The sequence below is a fragment of the Bos grunniens genome, chromosome 8, assembly GCF_055505025.1.
Source record: "Bos grunniens cultivar Pamir isolate PY7600 chromosome 8, Bosgru_T2T1.0, whole genome shotgun sequence".
In the NCBI taxonomy this organism is placed as follows: Eukaryota; Metazoa; Chordata; class Mammalia; order Artiodactyla; family Bovidae; genus Bos; species Bos grunniens.
The window spans coordinates 63,959,802-63,965,538 of record NC_141172.1 but is presented as its reverse complement, the minus strand read 5'-3'; the positions used below and the strand labels follow the sequence as shown (position 1 = coordinate 63,965,538).

Sequence of the window (5,737 nt, the reverse complement as noted above, 5' to 3'; positions counted from 1 at the left end):
TAGCCAGAGAAAAACTGTTCTCCATATATGCTGCTGCCGCTGCTGCCAAGTCACTTCAGTTGTGTCCGACTCTGTGTGACCCCATAGATGGCAGCCTACCAGGCTGCTCTGTCCATGGGATTTTCCAGGCAAGAGTACTGGAGTGGGTTTCTATTGCCTTCTCTGAACCATGTCCTAGTTGCAGCCATCACCTCTGAGTCACATTTAGACCCAGGCCAGACCCCTACCCTTAAATCCAACCATGCCCCAGATTCAACCACCACCTCGGGCTCACATGGAGACTCAGGCTAGACTCTTGACTCCAATTCTTGACTCCAAACATGCCCCAGTGTCAACCACCAATTCAGACTCAAGTGGAGACCCAGTTGCAATCAAAACACTATGGAGTTATGACTCCAACCGTAACTCCTTTCAACCACCACCTCCAGCTCATGTGGACACCCATACTCACCCCAACCCTTGACTCCAACCGCAGCTCACTTTCAAACACCACCAACTCAGATTCACATGGGGACCCAGGCCCGACCCAATCCTTGACTCCAAGCAAACCACAGTCACAACCACAACCTCAGACTCACATGGGGACCCACTGCCCACCTCACATTCTCTTTCCCAATGGAACCATCTTCCTCTCAACTGAAGACTAGGTACGGTGAAGTGTCTTGCCTTATAGTCCAAAATAAGGCACAATCTTTGATCCTCAATGCAACTCAAGTCCTACAATGTCACTTTTTAAAAAAGCAACTAGAAAGTGGTTGAACTTTACCCTCTATGGTTAGAAAAATCTCAGCAAATCTTTAGCCAGATCACCCCCAATCTTCCCCAGGAAAACAGGTCTTCCCAGGCACGCAGATGTGTTTCCATCATTCCTGGGGATTCAGCAATACATGAACCATGAGTTTCCAGATGTACAAGCTGGTTTTAGAAAAGGCAGAGGAACCAGAGATCAAATTGCCAACATCTGAGGGATCATCGAAAAAGCAAAAGCGTTCCAGAAAAACGTCAATTTCTGCTTTATTGACTATGCCAAAACCTTTGACTGTGTGGATCACAATAAACTGTGGAAAATTCTGAAAGACATGGGAATACCAGACCACCTGACCTGCCTCTTGAGAAACCTATATGCAGGTCAGGAAGCAACAGTTCGAACTGAACATGGAACAACAGACTGGTTCCACATCGGGAAAGGAGTACATCAAGGCTGTATATTGTCACCCTGCTTATTTAACTTATATGCAGAGTACATCATGAGATATGCTGGGCTGGAAGAAGCACAAGCTGGAATCAAGATTGCTGGGAGAAATATCAATAGCTTCAGATATGCAGATGACACCACCCTTATGGCAGAGAGTGAAGAGGAACTAAAAAGCCTCTTGATGAAGGTGAAAGAGGAGAGTGAAAAAGTTGGCTTAAAACTCAACATTCAGAAAACGAAGATCATGGCATCTGGTCCCACTACTTCATGGGAAATAGATGGGGAAACAGTGGAAACAGTGTCAGACTTTATTTTTTTGGGCTCCAAAATCACTGCAGATGGTGACTGCGGCCATGAAATTAAAAGATGCTTACTCCTTGGAAGGAAAGTTATGACCAACCTAGATAGCATATTCAAAAACAGACATTACTTTGCCAACAAAGGTCAGTCTAGTCAAGGCTATGGTTTTTCCTGTGGTCATGTATGGATGTGAGAGCTGGACTGTGAAGAAAGCTGAGCACCAAAGAATGGATGCTTTTGAACTGTGATGTTGGAGAAGACTCTTGAGAGTCCCTTGGACTGCAAGGAGATCCAACCAGTCCATTCTGAAGGAGAACAGCCCTGGGATTTCTTTGGAAGGGATGATGCTAAAGCTGAAACTCCAGTATTTTGGCCACCTCATGTGAATAGTTGACTCATTGGAAAAGACTCTGATGCTGGGAGGGATTGGGGGCAGGAGGAGAAGGGGATGACAGAGGATGAGATGGCTGGATGGCATCACTGACTCAATGGACGTGAATCTGAGTGAACTCCGGGAGTTGTTGATGGACAGGGAGGCCTGGCGTGCTGCGATTAATGGGGTCGCAAAGAGTCGTACACGACTGAGCGACTGAACTGAACTGACCTGAGGTTCAGGAGAAACTGGAGTACCCTCTTTCCAATATGTTCATGCAAAAAGAGAGTGGCATGCCCTGCAGAATCCAAGAATCTCAGAAATTGATGCAGCTTCAGGGCGAATCCCCAAGGCCTTGGCAGGCACTGGGGATGAAGAGACCCTCAAGGTCCTCTGCAGGTCTAGGCAAAAGCAGCCAGGAAACACAGAAAATGACATCCTGGTACCTAGCAAGGATCCCAGCAGGAAAGCTCCTGAGCCAGGATGTAAGGCAGAGCATGGGGAGGATCCTAAACATTCTGTCCATGACCTCAGCCAACCATCCAGTGAAGGTTCCAAGTGCAAAGCCTGAGTTAGAAAGAGAGTTAAGCCCAGGCAGGAAGCATCCAGAAGAAATCCTGGGGGTCCTTATAAACAGGAAGGCATAGCAGATCCATGAGAGTTGGATCCCTGTTAATGTCTGTTGTTCAAGGCTTTCTGCCAACCACTTCATAGACCTTCCTGGACAGTCAAATGCTCCTATGGGAACAGAAAATGCAAGTTGTTCTCAGGATTGGGAAGCTTCCATGTAGACTTCCTATGAGTCTCTTGTCCTCAGTCCTCATATTCAACAGGAGCCGGAAGCTCATATAATAAAGTTTCAGGTGAGGCACAGATGGGTCCTTCTCCTCAGGTTCATATATAGCTTGAAGTTGAAAACTTTTCATCGCATACGCCTTCCAAGATCCTGGGGACCACCCAAAAACCAAGTTAACAGAGGGCTCAGGAAATCATTCTCCTCCCTATCCAGGAGAGAAAGTGATAACAATCCAGGCAGTGCCCACCCTGGAGAGTAACTGCCCTGCCCCCTACCAGGCAACTCAGAAAACCTGGGGGGCTCTGGGAGGAACCTCAGCTGGAAACATCCAGAAGCCCTCAGAAGCCCCTCTGACTCGAAAGGAAAACAAGCCACCTTCTCAGGCACCCACATACAACTTTGTGGACAGAATTTGGCACAGTGAATATGTTGTGGAGGCTGACAAAGGCAGCTTGGAGCCCAGTCCACATCCAGCAATGGTCAGAAATGAGTGACAGGAGGAATCTGGGGATCAGGCCTCCCCAGAAACTTGCTCTAGTGTGACCATCATGGACCTTGATGAATGTTCCCAATCTTCCAGAGAACAAGAGGCTGTGGAGGGAGACCCTGCTTAGAAGGGTACTTTTGAACCTAGTCTACTAATCAAATCCCAAATAATTAATTTTTTTAGGAGATTATGGTCACCAAGGTCCCATAAAAATCCGTCCTCGAACACAAAGTCTGTTGCCACAAATCCAGAAGATGTACACTTTGATGAACAGTTTCATAAGCTTAAGTTCCAAGGGTTCATAGACTGGCAGAAACAGGCTCAAGGCCAGGCCACTTGCCTGCTCCTTCAAGACTGTGCCACTGAGAGGCTTCTCAAAGACTATTATTCGGATATATTCATTGCCACAAACACCTTGGCTTCTCAAGAATCTCTGTGCTGTTCTGAGACCCTGTCCAATTCCCGCATGTGTGATGTTATGTCGAGTGGAGGGAGCAGCCAGGGACAGCAGGAGGCCCTGAGAAGGCAGCCCCAGAGTAAGAGTCAGAGCAGGAAGTTCATCTCCACTGATGCGAGAGAGACTAATAGGAATCCCAAACTACAATAGCATAAAAAGGGGTTGGTGGCCCAGAGGTTCTACCAGGCCCGCAGGATGAGCCACCCTGGCCAGAAAAAGGAATCAGCAGAGTCGCTACAAAACAGTTAATCCTGAAGAAGGGACAGGTTTCTTCAGAAAACCACTTTAGAGAAAGGAGTAAGCACTTTCTTCAGTGGATTTTCCCCTCTACAGGCAAAAGACTGGAAAAAGCCCTGCAAAAAGCAAGCCTGCAGCAGACACTGCTCAGAGCCAGGGAACTGTCAAAAGAAGTCTGATTACAGAGAGCAAGGCTATTGAGGCTCAAGATCTCATGACGTCTGTTGGACAGATCTTATAGAAGAAGATAGAGCTTCACCAGGGTAGTTTCACTGGTACAAAGCAGAACTGCAGGCCCCGTTAGGTCCAGCTTACTGCTACCACGGCTTTCTCTGAAATCAAGAGCAAAGGAGAGTGGTGAAACAAACAGCCCATCAGCGAGCTATCCCCGTAGGCCACAGGTATCCTACCAAGAGGAAGTAGATCAGTCCCAGGAACAGCACATGGACCTTCCCACCCAGGGAGTCAGGTCCCCTTCTGGGCAGAGCCTGCCAGCATGGATCAAGAGTGACAAATATCCCACACCATCCCCTCCACAGCCCAAGCCACTGTCTTCTTCAGAAATACACCTCTTCTGGTCAATCAGAACATGCTTGTCACAGCTTTCCTGAAAGGAAAACTCTTCTCCCGAAAAATGCATACTATGCATATGAAAACGTTTTTCTCTCATGTTAGAACATCCTCTATGTGCTAAAAGCTTATTCCTACCACAAAATTAGTTTCCTGAAATAAATGTTTTTTCTCATGAGAAATGGTGCTCTGTCTGTGCTCTGCTTGGAGAAAGGAAATGGATAAATGTCCACTCTTCCCAGGTGTGCGCTTTGAGTTCCATATGGAATGGGTCATGGAAGGAAAGTGAACCTGAGCATGGATACTCACCCGTACCTCAATTCCCTCCCTGCACCTCAGTGTCCCTAATACCAGCATTACAGAAACAAGCAACAGCATTCAGGATATGTCACGGTGAACTAAACCTAAAGACCTCTCCCTTCTTAGCGGAGAGGACAGCTCAGTCCTCCGCACATCTCTCTCTACTTTGAACTTGTGAGGCTGTGGGGGAAGAGTTTGCAGAAGCTGAAATTCCCTCCAGGCTCAGAAAGTGTCAGAAACAAGCTCACTTGGCAGAATAAGGAGGGGAGTTTGGGGCAGTGCTGGCCCCGAGTACAGGGTGGGAGAAACCTCGTCCCTGTGTCAGGGTGGGATTAGATGCCGCTGTCCTGGAAGCCCCTCCTCTTCCAGTGGAGCTGTAATGAGGTGCGCCAGGCCTGTCCCCCTTCCTCTGCTTTTCTCGTGCTCTGGAGCAGGGGTGAGAACGAGGCCCACACACTCTCAGCTCTGAGGGTTGCGGTGTGGAGCATGGAGGCCCCTGAGGGCTGGTCCACCCCTGCCCTGGAGAAGAGGACAGCTCATAGTACCTACCTCTGCCAGGGAATGGGCAGGGGGCATGTCTTTGTGTGCAGTCACCTCACTGTCTGAGGGTGGGACACTGTGCCCCTAGTGTCAGACGCAGGGAAAGGAGGCAGGGGGCAGAGGTGCCCATAGATGGTGCAGTGACCAAGCAGCCCCTGGTGTCCCACCAGCATTTACAGATCTAGAGGAAAGAAGTTACGGGGCCATTGGCTCCTGGTGGCCCCACCCCAGAGTTTCCCCTCTACCCTAGCTTCCAGAACCCAGACAGAGGGAGGCCACCTGGACTCTCCGACAGAGGGCAGGCTCTCAGAAGCAGCAGAGCCTCCAAGCAGGCAATCTTCACCTCTCCACAGTGTAGTTCATCAGCTTTCACAGGACTGGGAGCTTGGGAGAGACTCGCAGTCCAGCACCTCTACCTATGCATGTGGCCCAAGGAGGCTCCCAGAGGACAGGTGGCACTCAACAGGCCCAGGGCCTCTGCT

At 49.1% G+C, this 5,737-nt stretch overlaps 1 pseudogene; it reads left to right on the top strand.

Annotated features, from left to right (window-relative positions):
• Positions 1 to 320: 320 nt before the first annotated feature.
• LOC147367256 (spermatogenesis-associated protein 31E1-like) lies at positions 321 to 4,520 on the top strand (annotated as a pseudogene).
• Positions 4,521 to 5,737: the final 1,217 nt, after the last annotated feature.